Source organism: Sus scrofa, chromosome 1 (assembly GCF_054392235.1).
Source record: "Sus scrofa isolate SSC_HxYL_T2T_F1_AM1 chromosome 1, Sscrofa_HxYL_maternal_Yorkshire_Landrace_v2.0, whole genome shotgun sequence".
Lineage (NCBI taxonomy): Eukaryota > Metazoa > Chordata > Mammalia > Artiodactyla > Suidae > Sus > Sus scrofa.
This window is the reverse complement of record NC_139383.1, coordinates 65,428,836-65,447,481: the sequence shown is the minus strand read 5'-3', so window position 1 is coordinate 65,447,481 and position 18,646 is coordinate 65,428,836. Positions and strand designations below refer to the sequence as shown.

The 18,646-nt window shown below is 34.9% G+C and overlaps 1 protein-coding gene across 33 annotated transcripts in view; it reads right to left on the bottom strand.

Moving 5' to 3' along the window:
• LOC102160801 (uncharacterized) overlaps positions 1-18,646 on the bottom strand; it is a 1,256,521-nt gene that overhangs the window by 404,245 nt on the left and 833,630 nt on the right. For 9 of the 33 annotated variants that reach the window (XR_014806243.1, XR_014806241.1, XR_014806264.1 and 6 more), the window contains one exon: positions 3,317-3,386. The exons of the other annotated variants lie outside the window; for them this stretch is intronic. The gene's annotated coding sequence lies outside the window, so the exon portion shown is untranslated. The remainder of the gene's footprint in view (positions 1-3,316; positions 3,387-18,646) is intronic. 33 annotated transcript variants of the gene reach the window in all.

Here is an 18,646-nt window from a genome sequence, read left to right as displayed (position 1 = left end):
GTAGCCTTAAGCTATCCTCACTGAATTCTTAAGACCAAAGATGTCCACATTCCAAAGGATAGTGGAGGAACATAAAGATGGTCTAGAGAAAGAGTATATAGTAAGGGAGTTTCTTCTTGATACTGTGAGTATTCCCCTGCCTAATTCTACACTCTCAGGATTATAAGACTGCTGGTTACAACAGATCAAGAAACTCCATCTCATGTATGATGACTCTCAGGACTCTTGGAACAAAAAATTAATTAGGCTCCAAGTCACTTTAGTGAAAGTTTTCACTAAAGAGGAAATTAAAATTACAAAGGAAATCATCCCATTAAAGACTTGGAAAACATAATGTTCTCTGCAGTTACTTTAAGAAGTTCTTTTCTGGAAGAGGTGAATTAGGATCACTTTCCATTTCCCAAAGAAATAGGAAATACCAGAAACTATGATGCAAAAAGACCTGAGTATGAAATAGGTGGTTAGTGCTATTGGCTAATAGCTAGAATGTCATTTTCATATCTGGCCAACTGCTTATATTACCTGTTGTTGAACTTAATAAACAATTCATCATATACAGTCAAGGTCATCTATGTCTCTGGTCCTTAATGCTTCATAGCTCCTTTCCCTTATCCTCCATTGTTTTTCCGATCGTTCTTCTACAGGAGAAAGAAAGGACATTTCCCTTGTGAGATAAGCCAGGCCACTTTTGTGGCACTAGCTATATGGGAAAAGTGAAAGGAGAGCAACTTGAAATTTTTTAAGAAGTTGGAACCAAGGTACTGAGATGCCAGTAAGGATGAAGGGAGTAGAGGAATGCTTGCTCCTTTCCAAATAGAACCTCCTTTGTTTACCACATTAGCATACAAGAGTTTGGGGAGCTCATTTTTTCTTTACTTGTATAACAGATTCTCCTCCTTCAGAGTAGATTCAGGGAAAGAGAAAACTGCAGTGGTTTCCAAACTTGTCTGCACATTAGAATCACCTGGAGAGCTGGATAAAACATTGCTGACTGAGTCTCCCTGCCTCACTTTCAGCTATTATAATACAGTTGGTCTGGGATATGGCTTGGGTCTCAGAATTTCCCCCAAGTCACTTCAGGGAAAAAACCACTTGGGAATTACTTCCATAGTGTTATCCAGCCAGGGGCTAGGACACATCCAAGTCACCTAGGAGAGTTTAAAAGTATTCACACATTGGAGACTACATTCCAGACCTCCTGAGTCAGAAGCCCCAGGCAAAGGGCTCAAGCTCTCCAGGTGACTTCTGCACATGCCCAGTGCCTGGAGGCTGCAGCAGTCCTCATTAGCAAGGCTACTACCAATCAATAGATGGTCACAGATGCCTGCAGCACCTTCTTTCCTTCTCTCTAGAAATCCGGCCCTCACACCCACATCTACAATCTGAATTGAAAATAATTCTGCACCTAACAGTTTCCATTCAAAACCCACAGCTACCCCATGGTGACCTGCTCCGCATCCCCTCAGGATATGCGTGGTCCTCTTTCAGTCCTCCTGCCTTGCCTCATTTTTAATAAGCTTTCTGTGCCTGTGCTCTTGCTCCAGCTATTCTGAAAGCTTGCTGAGGGCCAAGGCTTCCCCCTGGGGCTTTAGTCTGGATCCCACATCGCTCTCCCTCAGTGACCAATATAATGCCCTGTAGGTTACAAAGCATGAAACAGACATCATACATATACAGAGAGAAATTTGTTCAGGGGCACAATGTAACTGAAAAAAAAATCATTTGTCCATAATGCTGACTAAAAGTATTACATCGATATGTGGATGGCAAATATCAAGATTTCGGGACCTCTGAACATTTTGTATGTATTATACATTACGTCTATATTGTGTTTTGTATTCCACCAACCTATGTGACTGCTACCATAACCTTACTGGGAAGTGGACAAGACAGTTTTGTGGGGTACAGTAATGGGACCCAGAGGGGAGGTGACTTGCCCAAATCCCACCTGACAACCGGCAGAGCCAAGTGTAAAACTCAGTCTTCCTAAATTTCAGGCCAGGTAGTTCCTTCCCATTGCCATGACCTCAGCCCTCCTCCATTCATCACTGACTCTCCATCTGCATCTTCAACCCTTCCCTGTCTCCTAAGATCCCCATTTCTAATGACATTTGAAAGACTTCCACCTGCATGGTCTAGTGACTCGTCAAACTCATTAGGCCTCAAAGGAAGCTTTTATCCGTTGATTCCATCTCTCTTCTCCCAGCTCCTATGTTTCTATAGCCCATTTAACAACTTTGCCGTTTTTCTCATTTCCCATCCCTTTTTCATTCATTTTTCTTAACCTATCACTTGCAAGGCCCCACTGACTCAGTTTCAATAAAATGTCTCCCATGTCTGTCTCCTCTTCTGGGTCCACGGCTGTTTTCTCTTATAGGCACAAAAGCAGTCATCTTTTCAATGATGTCCTGCCTTCAACTTATAAATGCTCCAATCCTCACCTCTCATTGCCTCCTAACTTAAATCACAGATTTAGTTACTGCATTCCTCTGTTCAGTGATCTTCTATTTCTTAAAGAAAAATTCAAAAGACTTTTAGGGTCTTTCATAGTCGGAACATAAACTATCTTTCTAACATTAGCTTTTCATAGATTTCATAGTCCAGACACCGAAACTGTTCAGTCTTCTTTATCAGGTCACATGGGTTCACTCTTGTGCCTTTTTATATTTGCAAGGGTTTGTGCTCTCTCAGCCCAAGCGACCTCTTCCCTCTCTCCACACTCTAACCCTCTTTATTCTCAAAAATACTCCTCCAAGAAAGGCCACATTTAAAAATATTTTTTTGTGTGTATCTTCCAATTTCCAGCTTTAGTTTTGGCTGATATCACCTATATACTCTTCTAATACTTTATACTTCTCTTACCACATTTATTTATTCCTTATATTGTGATGTTAAATATGTATCCTATATCACTACATATTACATATATTTTATAAACCAATTAGAATGAGGCTTCTTGGGAGCATGATTCAAGTTTTGGTGAACTTGAGACAAGATGGATCATAAATATTTATATGAACACATTTTTTTTTGTATTTTTCACCTATTATCACAATCTTGAACATGTATTAGAGGCTAAATAATTTCTGGATTGAATTATAGAGTGATTTACGTGCCCCACAGTGGGTTAGAATCGATAGCATCTAAAGTTTTAACTTCCATATTGAATAACTGTTTCCAAGTTTATAATGGATGAGTCATTTAATAAAAATTTGCTTAAATAAAAATGTTTCTGGGACTTGCATATTTTAATTAGTGGAAGAAATCTGCATATGACATATGTAAGACAGGTCCTGATACCCGCTCCCCTGCTCACCTCCCCAGTAGCACATCCAAGAATCCACCAAGACTACTCCTGAGTCAAGCCGAAGTCAGTGTGAAAGCAACTAAATAGAGGAGAAATGTGTGAAAGTTATTATCTGAAATTGTGACTTTACCTTTTTATTAAAAATATCATTTTTCTTATAAGTCAGTTCCACAGTATTTAAAACTGGTAGCTTAGCTGAAAAAACTAACTTTATTGAACAAAAATGAATCAAGATTAAGTACTTTGAGATAATCTTTTAAATTAAAAACTCAAAATAAATCACTATGAATACCCTTGCCTAAAAAAATTATTTAATTTTCAATTTTGTTTTACTAGGGGGATTTTTTTTTTCTTTTTCTCTTCCTGGGAATTCCACTTTTGTAAAAATTTAATTATTATAATAGTAGAAGTAATAAAAATGGTAATATTTAAAAAATAATATGAAGTTATTTGATAACATGCTATTCTAATTCACAAATATACTTATTATATAGACTTTAAATGGACAGTAAACATGAAAGAAAAAAATCAATCCATAAAATATTGATGGACTTTGACAGAGTTTCATATTTTATGGATGGGGCAAGTAGGAAAAAGTATCCCAAGGGCCTCTTTAGTGGGGATATAATGAAGAAGAGATTAATAAATACTTCTTTTTTTTTTTTTTTTTTTTTTTTTTTTGGTCTTTCTCTCTTTTAGGGCTGCAGCCGTGGCATATGGAAGTTCCCAGGCTAGGGGTCTAATCAGAGCTGTAACTGCCAGCCCACACCACAGCCACAGCAAGGCCAGATCTGAGTCACAACGGGAACTCCTTTTTTTTTTTTTTTTTTTGGTCTTTGTATAATAAATACTTTATTCCAATAAAAATGTAGTGAGATTTAGAAGACCTGAATAAATTCAAGTTTAATTTGAGAGGAAAGAGAAAGAATAAGTGAAACAAACTGTGCGCATTCTATCATGCCCTATTATGAGTCACATAATATCCAGATTTCCCATTTTTAGTGAGGACAAGATTGGGCAGTGGGAACAGGGGTTTTTAACCATTACCAAGTCTCCTACTGATTTTTCATCTAATTGATTTAGCATACTTTGGCCATCAAGGTCTACCACCATTATTTCATTAAGGATCAAATAATAACAACCGTCCACTCCTATCTTTCCTTCTGCATTTATTAGCTGGAATTCTTTCCACAATGAAGAACTTTCCCACATTGATTATTAGGCTACCCTGGAAACAGTATATAGAAGAAAGGTAGGTCAAATGCTTACTTCCTTTTCTTTAGTTATAAAAACTTGCTGTGTAGCACAGAGAAATCTACTCCATATTCTGTGATATCATATATGAGAATGGATATGTTTATATATATGGCTGGAAAATTTTGCTGTATGACAGAAATTAATACATTGTAAATCAAGTATACTTTAATGAAATTATTTAAAAAATAAAATATAATTTAAGAAAAAAATTAAGAGAATGTGTCCATGTGCTACCAACTTCTAGTGGGTTCCAATAAGTTTTGGGTTTTTTCTTTTTAATGTTTTTATATATTATGAATTCATGTACTTCGTATGTTTTTCATTTGTTTTTCTTCTTGATACTTGCTTTGTCTCATCTTAGGCCAGAAGGAACCTCTTCAAAGGGCTTTTGTGTCCGTTAGTCTTTGGGCACTATTTTACTTTCTGGAATAAGTTTAGTTTGTGTATCTCCTGATTTAGACTTGGAATTAGTTATTGTCCAAGGAGCTCTGGTTCCCTTTCCATGGGAAATACTGTAGCCCACTATGGGTGCTCTGTATAGATTTGCCATTATTCCTAGGACTTTTTCTTTAACAGAGCTACAAAATACATTCTTTTTCAAAAGATAGAAACATGCCAGGAGTTCACCAGATTTTAGCTAATCACTTTGATTTTATAACTTTGTATATTTTCTGTTATTCAAAGAGCTTAATTCCTAATGATATTAACATAACTGTTCATTTGCCCTGTCTATCTATCTATCCATTTATCCTATGTATCAATCTCTCTACCTGTTTCAAAATAACAAGATCATTGTTATAATTAACAGTAAGTCTAACAAACGTAGTTGAACATATCTTTGCTGGTCCTCTTAGAGTCCTATTAGAGTACGCCTCATGAGAGTTATGCCAATAAAACACTATTTTAATGTCCCTTACATTAATTCCCTTCTTTGTGCAATTATGATAGCCTCAGGCTATATGGTTCAACCTCATTTCTTTTAGTTTGCTTTCGATTTTTACAAATTCCTTTTTCCTTTGCTTTTGTTTTTTTAAAGTATATCAAATATTTACATACTTTCAAAATCAAAACTATGTAACAAGGTAATTTCAGGGATGTTAGCTTCTGTCTCCATCCTTTTTATGCCCTTTTTCACCTTCCCCTATTGGTAATTATTTTGATTACTTTTTACTTTATCTCTTGCTTTTTTGAAGATATAGGTAATTATGCACATTAATGAGTCTTCCAGTTTTTTACACAAAGTGTAGCATACTATAAACTGTTGTATATTTTGCATTCCCCTTATCAATTTATCCTTGGAATCACTCATGTCACTATAATAATCTTCTTCTTCATTTCTTATTTTTGCTATTATATCACCACAGAGTACCATTGTTTACTCACCATGTGGAATGTTTCTAGTCTTTTGTTATTATAAATTTTGTCACAGCAAATAGCCTCTGTATATAGGATTTCATATTTTCCCAATGAAACTTAAGGATAAATTCCTAGAAGTAAAGTTTCTGGTACACAGTGTAATACATATGCAATTGCCAAATTCCCCATAGGTGTTAGACTATTTCATCTTCCCACCAATAATGTGTGAGCATTGACTTCTCCATAAAACTTTGATTATTTTTGTCAGTCTGGTAAGTGACAAATGGTAACTTAGTGTAGTTTTAATTTACATTTCTCTTATTACAGGATGAGCATCTTTTTATACGTTAAAGGGCTATTTGCAATCAGTTTTCCGTCAGTTATCTATTCATATCTTTCGATCATTTCCAATTGAACTTTGGGGCTTTTTCTTCTGTTTATAGGAAGTGTTCAAACTTCTAATCTTATGTTCCACCCCAAGTGGCTCTGGGTAATTTACCCTTTCTACTTCCCATAAAATGATGATGGCCATTGGGAATATACAAACTATTTACCAGGTTGAGAAACCGGTTCATAATAAAATAAACAATTTCACTTTTATCATTACTCATTTGTAGTTGCAGTGGTGTTATATAATACTCAAATAATTTTATCTACTTTAGTAGTGAATGAAATAATGCTAGCAAAAATCAAGATAAAGCATCAACCAGGAAAAAAATTGAGATATAAACATATATTATTTTTTAACTTTTCCAATGGAAGTAGGAAAGACCATCACTACACTCATTTTACTTGAAACTCTCACATACAGAAGCTAATTTATGGATGTAAATCACATGGGAAATACAGTGTAACAGTAATACAAAACAATAATGCATTTTTTATTATATGATATAGGAAACACAGATGTAGGGACTTAAATAATTCTGTAACCATAATTAGAGCTTCCCAAGCACAATGCTGTTTATTAGATAACTCTATCATTTTGTTATAATAAAGCCAGACTTTCTCTTTTCCCTTCAAGAAGACACAAATTGCAAGATTCCTGACCTCCAACCAATTGACTCCATTAGCATAGCTGTGCCCCAAGAGCTCACCAAAGGGGCTGAAGCTGAGGAAAAGCCCCATTATGTCAGCTAAGGGGAAGTAATCAATACAAAGGTATAAACCAGACTTCTAGGATAGAACCTTCTCATTCTAAAATGTAAGTGGAAAAGGTGAAAATTAACATCCTATATACCTTAGATAGAATCAACTCTAGATTATTTTGTATTTTATTTTCCCACTTTGTTGTGGACTCACCTAAACTACTTTGGGGGTTACACAAACTTACTTGGTTCTTTTTAGTGTATCCTAGAAGCCACAGGCAGTTTAAAGATGAGCTACTTCTCATAACGTGTTGCCAGGTTTATAACAATAGTAATATATGCAGTGCTTTATTAATAGGAAAGTCATATAATCACTCCAACAAGTTTGATGTTCCTTCATCTCTGAGGTTCTGAAAAAACCTTTGCATAAAAAGTTTACCTAAGGCAGGGTTCCCATCGTGGCTCAGGGGAAATGAATCTGACTAGTATCCATGAGGACACAGGTTCGATCCCTGGCTTCACTCAGTGGGTTAAAGATCCAGCATTGCCACGAGCTGTGTTGTGGGTCGCAGATGTGGCCTGGATCTGGCACTGCTGTGGCTATGATGTAGCCCAGCGGCTACAGCTCTGATTTGACCCCTAGCCTGGAAACTTCCATATGATGGGAGTGCGGCTCTAATAAAAGACAAAAAAAAAGTTTCCCTAAAGCAAATGGAATGGACTTCTGGCAAAATAATTGAGCTAACCCTTTATCAGAAATCAAAAATCTGAGCCAGCAGAACATAAGAAAGTTAAAGAGAAGTACACACTACACCCATAAAAGCATAAGCAAGGACCCCTTGACTTCTACAGTTTGCCCACACCACAATCGAGAAGTGTCTTCAATATTCCAGATAGTTAAATTTATATTTAATAATATTAATATTATCAATATCATTTATAATACCCTTTATTCTAATTAATAAGCTACCAGTATTACCAGCGAAAACCCATTTCTCCTTTCGCCTCTGCACAAATTAACAAAGTCTCTGGCCTTGATGAAATATAAGGCTGCTCAAAGTACTTATAATAGCTACCTCTGCACAGTGGTCTTCTTTCTGATTAAATACTTGGTAATACCTATGGTGTAAGATTTCCTGGTTAGATAACTCCTTGCCCCTCAAAAATGGCTTAAACATTATATCAGACTGTTGACAATGAACTTTTTAAAGGTATACTACAGATATTACCATTGTTTTTATTCTATTTTTAAAAGGAATTTTAAAAATCATAAAATTCAATAGTAATATTTTTATCTTGAGAATGACTCTTCAAATTTCATAGTTATATTTTTATCTTGAGAATAAGACATGCAGGAACTTCAAGATTTACTTACACAGGACACTACTGCAATTGCTTGGCAATGGTAATTTCCTCCCATAAGTGCCTGATGAGTACTAACCAACATGAAAAAGGAAAAAAGTCTCCAAATGCTACTAAAAACAAGGACTTTTCTAAGTGCACAGGCAAAAATTCAACCTGCCTTAATTGTCTCAAGTTGGACGATCATTTGATTTCCTGAATCCCAGATATGAGAGCATTATAGGGGCAACAGCTCCGAGTAAGTGTGTTTATATGTGCTGAGATCAAGGGAGGATGGTGGCATAAAGAGGGCAAGAGAGGCCTTAGGAAATCCTGCTCTAGGCTTTGCCTGAGAAGATTTCATTCCTGCTATTAGTTTTTCTGCTCAACTGCCCTTCAAGTTGTGCCTGAGGATTTTTAAAGTGCAAGGCAGTTGTTAAAGGACAAAGACTAAAGTGTTGTGTGGGAATAACCAGTTTAAGTTCACCAAGATTATAAAGTAATTTGCAAAGCTATTTGCTTCCACACAGAGCATTTAAGTGTTAGAATATCATGCCACTACAAAAGAATTATCTAAAATGAGGTAATACGCTGTATTGCACTGTACAGGCTATAAGCAATTATGGAGGGATATACTTTCTTCACTTGTATTAATAAGGCTGAGCAGAATATAAAGAAATAAAAGCCTGGAGTATATAACAACTCCTGAGGCAAATTGAAAGAAATTATGAAAGAATTCATTGTATTATTGAAACAAAGCAAAATGAAATGCATTGTGACAACATGATATAAATCACAGGATAATATCACATCTTAATAACCAATGCTGAACAGAAGAGAGACTTCTGTGTTGATTTACTGTGTAGAAAATGTGACATGACAGAAGACCCTTCACCAGCCAAATCTTTACATACTAGTACTGTCAGTTATGCTTTCCTTTCAAGTATATGATTGAGAAGTCATCCAAAGCAGTGGACATGGGCTGAACAAAGTCTGGTCAATGATTCTTCTTACCTGCCCCATTCCACTAAGTTAATGCTCTGATTCTCTACTATCCGGAAATAAAATCCCAATGCCATTTTTTTTTATTTAGCAATATAAACCTACAGCTAATTACTATGTGCCAAAACAGGGCTACAGAAAGTATAATCTATTAGCAATAACTTGTGCCTAACAATATAATTGCATCTGGAATAATGAAATGTTCATTTTAGTATCAAAATTAATAATGTCATATCAATGCCATTAATAATTAAGGATTCTTTTTATAACATCACATCATTAATAACAACTCATTATGAACAATTCTATTAATATGAACAATAATAAAAATAATATCACATTATCTTTCTATAGTTACAATTTCGCAAGGATAATGAAAATGCTATACACACGTTAGACCAGACTCTGCTGTTTCCGAGGAAAGCAGTTCTGGAAATATATTATATTTTTAGATCAATAAAGCATGTTTTAGTTTTTCTAGACGGTAATTTTTGGGTACAAAATTTTACTGTTAAATACTCAGAATGCATATGAAAATTCTGCTTAAAATTGTCTGTTTCTACATAGTTTACAGGGAGTAGAGGATGGGACTAGGGGCAAGTTCTTTTTTTTTTTTTTTTTTTTTGTCTTTTTGCTATTTCTTGGGCCGCTCCCGCGGCATATAGAGGTCCCAGGCTAGGGGTCCAATCGGAGCTGTAGCCACCGGCCTATGCCAGAGCCACAGCAATGCAGGATCCGAGCCGCGTCTGCAACCTACACCACAGCTCATGGCAACGCCGGATCTTTAACCCACTGAGCAAGGGCAGGGACCGAACCTGCAACCTCATGGTTCCTAGTCGGATTCGTTAACCACTGCGCCACTACGGGAACTCCAAAGTTCTTAATTTAGTATTATTCATTTGGGGATGGGTGCATGACCTTTTTATTTTTTCTTCATAACTTAAATATAGGTTATATATAACATTTTTAATGCATGTAATATTACCTAACTTTTTTTTTTTTTTTTTTTTTTTTTTTTTTTTGTCTTTTTGCCATTTCTTGGGCCGATCCTGTGGCATATGGAGGTTCCCAGGCTAGGGGTCGAATCGGAGCTGTAGCCACCGGCCTACACCAGAGCCACAGCAACGCAGGATCCCAGCCGCGTCTGCAACCTACACCACAGCTCACCGCAACGCTGGATCCTTAACCCACCGAGCAAGGCCAGGGATCAAACATGCAATCTCATGGTTCCTAGTTGGATTCGTTAACCACTGAGCCATGACGGGAATGCCCCTAACTTTTTTTTTATAATAGTCCACTTCCCTGTCTTCCCAGGGAACCAAATCTTAGCTTTTCAACACAGGGAATTTTTTATTTATCCAAGTCTTCTCTATCTCAGCAATGTATTATAACATAAAAGTATTTCTAGGTCAGATATAAGCAAATTAGAGCCTGCAGGCCACATCTGGCCCACAGTTTGTCTTTTGTGAGTAAAATTTTAATGGAGTATAGACATTTGTTTACATATTATCTATGACTGCTTTTTACCCAATAACAGCAGAGCTGAGTAGTAGCAACAAAGACCACATGGCCTACAAGGCTGAAATATTTATTCTCTGACTCTTTACAGAAAAATTGTGTTGATCTGTTCTCCAGATGATAGGAAGGAAATAATTTTTCCAAAACACAGATAAGGAAAATAAAAAGAGATAAGAAAGTAAATAATATGTCTTTAAAAACTCTCACATCCATATTTAGATTTTACCATATTAGAACAGTATACTATAGTTGCATTATTCATTGTTATTTGTGGTTGTTGGAATGAGTATAAATGTATAATCTAAGGTCAATGCTGGAAACAGAGATGAACTTAAATAAAAGTTGTTGAAGCAATGAAAGCATACACATTTTATTTAAAGATTAGAAAAGATATATCTTGAAATAATGATTTATTCTTGTCATTATTTACTTATCAATATTTTTCATTGCTTTCTATCCATATTAAACCCTGAGAATAAAAGTAAATACCAAGATATTTTTCTACATCCAGATTAAAAAAAATTCCTTCAAATGAAATGAAAAATTTCAAGTATATACCAAAGTTAACAGAAAAGTTAAAGCCCCATGACCCTTTACCAGCCTTCAGCAATTTTCAGCTCATGGCCAACTTTGTTTCATCTATACTGCAATCTTTGTCTCTAATATTATTTTGAAACAAATTATACCATTTAATCTTTAAACATTTCAATAAATACCTCTAACAGCTAAATTCTTTAACTTAACTGTAACGCCATTATTATTCCTAAAATTAACAATAATTCCTTAATCTTACATCTGGCTTGTGTTAAAATTTAAATTATCTCATAAAGACTCCTGTCTTCTTTTTTTCTTCTTTATTTTCTATAGTTTATTTAAATCAAGATCAAATAATACATATAAATCTTTGCATCCAGTTTGAGGATTCATAATTAATGCCCTTATCTTGCTTTTTCTTTAGACATTTTTAAAACATATATGGGAATAAAGGTGTAGGGATATCAGTACAGTTCAAAAGCCCTCTAGAGGGTGAGGAGCAGGAAAAAGCAGGAGCAGCATGACCAAATATACTGTACCTCATACTCACTCCAAATCTTCAAGCCTCTCCTCAAATTCATCTGAGATGGAAACTACACCTTTGGTCTCTCTATGAAGCATTCAGGAGCAGGAAGAGGCTAAAATAGCCACATAACTGAAAAATACAACTACCTCAAAAATAAAGCAAGACATTAAAGAAAACAGGTATAGCATTTGAAGCAGAATTGCTGAGAGATAGACAAAAATATAAAAGAAGCACCAAAAATCCACTTTAGACAATGAGGGAACATACAAGCAATCTGAAGCAAAACCAAGACATAATAACAACAATGATATAAATAATAGTAATAATAATAAAATGAAGTGAAAAAATATGAACATGATAATAGATATGAAAAGTTAATAAAGAACCCCTATCAGATGTAGATTAAATGAGTCAGTTATAAGACCAAATTGAAGAATTCTCAGAAAGCATCAGGAAGGGATAAAGACATAGAAATACAAAAATAAACATAAGAGAAATAAATGTATAATTATCAAAGGAGATATTTTAAACATGAATTAAGAAGATTTCCACAATAAAGCTGAATGAATGACCTCAAATACAATGGGTTCATACTGGTAAACAGGAGTAAGGAAACAAATCCATACCTGGACACATTATATTGATATTAAGAACATACAGAAACACAGAGAATAATTTTAAATATTCTAGAGAGAAAGAGCAAATTACCACAGGAATAAGAATCAGAATGTCATCAACTCTATTAAAGCAACACTGGATACAAAAGGAACAAGAAATCATATTTTTAGAATATTAGTGGAAAAGAAACTTTGAACTTAGATTTTATATACAGCCAAAGGTCAATGAAAATTATCTCTGGTAAAACAAACAAACAAACAGAGACTTCAGGGTTTTAGCATTGCCTGCAAAGACTAATATCAAAAATACTAATATGATAGGAGCTCAAAAGAAAAAAAAATACAGGTGGATACTTCTAAATGTATGGAGAGTACGGATAATCAAATAGCTTGTGACAATGTATCACAATCTTAAAAAAAATAAGCCTACATAGAAGAAAAGGAAAAATCAGAGTGACTCTGCAAAAACCCAGGATCAAAATTGAAAAATTATCAAGATTTTTGTGGATGCAGTGGTGAAGACCAATGGGACAGGACAACATGCCCCAGTAAATATCTGGTCTGGGAGGATAGGTATTATCATGTTTCAAAAAGTAATAAGAGTATAAGTAGTAAGTAATAAGAATATAAGTCCCAAATTAAGAGAAACCACTGTAAAATCAAAATCAATATATAGCTTTAGAAATAGTGAAATCAAAATGTAATGCACTCAAAGGAAAATTTACAAATGAAAACACATTTGAAATGTTTGCCCATGAAAGGGAATGGGAAATTGGGATTAAAGCAGTGAAAGAATGAACAAACCAAGAAAGAGTCTTGCATGAACCAATGTCATTAAGGAACCACAAATAATTGCAATTAATTCCACCATTTGCACCTAAAATCCAAACAAAATACACAGATGAATGAAAGAAATGGCAAGAATTACCACGTCTCTTTTTTTAAAATATTAAAGCCGGCGTTCCCTAAAATTCAGCTTTCCAAATGTACTTGTGTTGTTTCTTATTTGCAGCATAGGAATTTCTAGAACAATAAGTCCTCTGAATATAAATTAAACAGTCTGTGATCCTATAAAAGTTTGATAAGTGAATGCTAAGGAAAACATAAAAAATAAAACTAACCTCTTCTCTACCTGAAGAAAATGAATTGAGCAATTCTCAGGAGTTTATGATGATGAATAATGCTTAAAAACACACCCAGTTTCTATATGAGATTGAGTTTTTTTTATTGCTTGAGCTAAAGGACACTGACATTTTGCTTCCATAAAACACATTTTTCAAGAACCTGAAAGGTTTTGCTTTACCATTACAAATCCAGGGAAAGAAACTGAGAGTGTATATGCTGTCTTTGGAGGTGAATGCTTTCAAGACATTGTCTTTTTACTGGGAGCTGAAGGATCCTGAATTCTCATCTTGGTGGTGCAAGAAAATGCTTTTAATTTTGCAGCCATTTTCCCCACCTCCTACGTAATGCTTGACACTGGCACTTGAGAGGAAACAGATTCACCTTCTCAGGATGAGTTGGTTTCGTTAAGGAAGACTGCCATGAGGAGGGGTTTCTCTGTGAATCAGTGTAATACCCAATACAAAATCTGAGCTGAAGGGTGTAAACATTTCTTCTTTACTGAGTAATGTCTTTTTGAATGGGGTATAGGTGAACTCAGCTAAATGAGTCATGTAGCTTGTTGTCATTCAGGTAGAAGGCAACTAGAGAATGATCAAGGAGGAGCTGGTGAACAATAGAAGGGGATCCACAGTTGGTAGGGCCAAGTAATAGAAAGAATTCAAGCTGTGCAGTTAGAAGCACTCAGCTTGGAATCTTGACTGTTGCTGTGTGGCAATTCTGAATCTCTGTTTCCTCACATCCAAAATGAGTATAGTACAGGTGTGAAAAATTACCATGAACATTTTAAAACTATAGATAGCAAGCAGCTCAAAGCAAACATTAAAAATATTATTACCTTTCCATCCCCTGATTATACATTCTGTTTTCAGACGAAAGGGTATAGAAGTCTCAAGTCTAGTTTTTATTTTTCATATTTTTGTAGAAATTGTAAGGATCTGGAAAAACTCCTTGAATCCCTGTCAGAAGGTACTATTTCTGCTTCCTTTATACCCAGAAAATTTGTGCCTCCAAATAAGAAGTGGTGGTCAGGGGAAGCCCCTAAGGAATGAATGCAGGTAGAGAAAGATGGTGATGAAATTCTCACCTGAGTATATTTTGTTTGGCCATGAAACAGGCACATCCCTGTTCATTCATTTCTTGGACATCTCTGACATTTTATATCCCACTTTCCTTATTCCAGGGAAAGGAACTCATCCCCTAGGCTGCTCCTGCCCCCACCAGCACCTGCCATGACCTTCTCAACCTAAGCAATCTTGTCTTTCTGGTCTGCAGAAAGTGATATTCTAGGATTGGCTCCAGTTCCAGTATCTATCTGATACTTGAGCATGACAATGATTTAATATTTGCTCCATGGAGTTCCCATCGTGGCGCAGTGGTTAACGAATCCGACTAGGAACCATGAGGTTGCGGGTTCGATCCCTGCCCTTGCTCAGTGGGTTAACGATCCGGCGTTGCCGTGAGCTGTGGTGTAGGTTGCAGACGCGGCTCGGATCTTGCGTTGCTGTGGCTCTAGCGTAGGCCGGTGGCTACAGCTCCGATTCGACCCCTAGCCTGGGAACCTCCATATGCCGCGGAAGCGGCCCAAGAAATGGCAAAAAGATTAAAAAAAAAAAAAAAAAATATTTGCTCCAAATTTGTATGGATGACCTTCCAGATTTATTTAAGGGAACAAGCTGTCCCCTGGAAAAGAAAGATTTGAAGTTTATGCTATCTGAGTAACTACTGTAAAAATAGCAAGCAATAAACAGGGATAGTTATTCTTTTTTGACCCCTGAGTCCCAGTTTGCCTGCAAATGAATATTGTGATGGTGTTTAATGATGTCATTTCTGTAGTGAAAAGTATCTAAATCATCCATTTGGTTTAGTTTTTTTTTTAATAGGAAGCATTTGGAAAAATGTAAAGGTATATAATCAAAAAAATAAATTTTGATGTAGATGAAAGAGCAACATATGAAGTAATAAAAGTACAGTATTATTGCAACAAAATTATTAGCATAAGCTGGAGTTGTCTGGGAAGGGAAGGGCTTCTGAGGCAAAGCACAGAAAAAAGGTAACATGAATATACTGATAAACTCAGCTGTTCAAGAAACCAAGGGCACATAAACATATAAATAAAAGAGATAACAGAGAAAATATTAACATGTATATATGAAAAAGACCCTGGCAAAGTTTGAGCCTAGTTTATGTTCACTGGGGTGTAACTGAAGGTTTTCAAACAGAAGAAGGACTTTAACAGAGTTGGATATTGTAAATATTATAAAAAGCCACAGTCAACTGAAATTTGCTTTACGATCATTTTACCAAAAGATCTTACTTGTAACAGACACTAGTCTCATAGATGAAGACCAAAAAATATTCTGTTCTAAATTTACACAAAAGTAAGGTATTTATAGATTAATACTTCATTATTTAGCATAATTGTTTATATTATATTACTATAACATAAATATGCCATATTAACACAGGTAAGATAAATACCATGTTATCTAACAAAACAATAAAAATTGCAAATTGTACAATGATGTTTCTAAGGGATCAGCATGCATTAAAGCACAAGTTACAAAATCAGCCACAGAAAAACTCTCTGAGTCAAAGTACTTGTCAACAAAAAACACTAGTAATGATCTCACAAAAACACTATGAGGTTTAAGTAATAAAATGATAAAATAAGCTATGCAAAGCCCTTAGCATTAGGCTTGGTATAGTGAGAGGGCTAAATGCCAGGTATCAACCCTGCTAGTGCATGGGCAGCCTGGAAGAACAAAATCTTGGGAGCTCTCCTTGGTACTCACCTGAATGGTTACAGAAAGTTGCAAGAGACTAAATAAATTATGTGGTTGAAGTTCAAAATATGTTTTAAATCAGTATGAGATAACTACTGATGCTAGAAAATCTTAATCTGTACAAAAAGATGCATGAGATAGGAATATATGGAAAGGTAGGTGAGCTATAACAATTTCTTTCCATATACTTTAGCATTTCCATTTTATTCTACCAGATGTATCTGGACATTGGTAGAGCTTACTACTTCTGATAGTCCAGCTCTCAAGGTGGCATTAGCAGGATGGCTCACAGCTCTGCAGTTCTTGTAGCTTCTATGGCCTGAATTCTAATATGAAGTCTTAAATTTTTAAAGCAGGTACGTATGTTTATGTATTTCCTCAAAGGACAGCTTTAGAACATTAACTTGAAATATTTAAATATAAAAGCTGATAAAGACAGATTATTTCAGAATTTTTAGATGGATACAAATTAAACCTTTTTTGTAATAAACAGAAATAGAAAGATAATTCTTTTAGAGTTCAATCAAATAGGAAGGAAACAAGTTTTCATTGTTTAAGAATAAAATGCTCACAAGGAAGGGGAAATACTTGTTTCTACTAGAGATATTCAACCTGTACAAATATACATTTAAATAGCTATTTTCCCTCGTATCCAGTCCTTGAAATATCCATTTAAATAGCCTTTGGCTATGACTACCTGTATTTTAAAATAGTTCTGTTTTCAGTGTCAAACATTTGGTGTCCATTTGCTACACTTTAGGAAAAAAAAGGTTGGGCAATGTTATGTCTTTTGAGATACAGGAACATGACAGAAAGTGACAAATGGGGGAATGTGTCACAATGAAGCATGATATATTATAGCAGAGTGATATGCTGATACTCAAAGAATCCATAATATGCATCTTTCTTTTTATTTGCTGCTACAGCAGAGGAGATTATTCTTATAGATTAAGGGACTACTGTCACATCTTAGGTAACAAAGTAAATATATTTCACCACATTAATATTTCTCTGTAAGACTGTCATGTGTTTTTTCTGTATTTCCTTTCTATTAATTTCAGATTAGCAGGAGATGCATTTATAAATAGAATTCTATTCCTTATGCCTGATTTATCCAGTGGTAATACAATATTCTGAGTCTGAATTCAAAGTCATTAAGAAAAAATTGATGCCAGCAATGGACACATGTGTGACTGAATAAAAAGAATAGGTCTAAATACAGTGGGTATTTTGATAATCTTTAACAGGATCCTTTATAGAAAAATCTAACAATGCCAAAAATCCCTAATTTTCAGCATAAAATACCTAGATCATTAAAATACATTTTAAACAAAAACTGTATTGTTTTTGAACATGTTCACTGTAGATTTAATGGATCTCATTTGTTGTTCCAAATAGTAGGAAATAGTAACATCTACAATATTCAGCAAAGATGGCTAACATTGGTTTTTTTTTTTTTTTTTTTTTTTTTTTAATCTACAAGTAAGAACTCTTGGACTTATTTTTCTAGAGAGTTAAGCATGCTGCCTAGTTTCTTAGAAAAATCATTGAGGTATGTTCTGAAGCCAAAGTGAACTATAATCTGTGTTATCAGACATTAGTGGTCATGATATGTATTAATGCTAAAATAGTGTGCATGCTGAATATAAATGCAATATTAATGTAAGTTGAAAAGAGGCACTGATTTTATACTGAAAGTAAAATTATTTTAAGATTTTTTTTCTTTCCATCAAAACTCTTTCTATCCCTTTTCTTTATTTCTTCCATTCTTTTCTTTTATTTATCACCAAAAGGGAAATCCACTGGCCAATTTACCTAGTACCGTCTGAAAAATACTAGAGTGTGGTTTATATATAGAAGTGTGTTTTATATATAAAAAGGTGATATAAGCAAAGTTAAATAATCATCCTAAAATAATTTGCTACTAAGTATTATTGGATACAAATTTCCAAAATCATAATGATTCATGGGTCATGAAGTTGTTCTTTTTTCCTTATTTATATTAACCCCTGATACCAAGGCTGTTCATTGAGGGGGAAAAAAAAAAGCATACAAACATTATTTTAACAAGCCTTAAAAATACAAATGACTCATTCATGAATCAGTCACCTGAGTTATTCCATTTCCCCTCACATGTAAAAATTAGTAACAGAAGAGTCATTAACTCTCTTCTACACAAACAGGCTAACTCA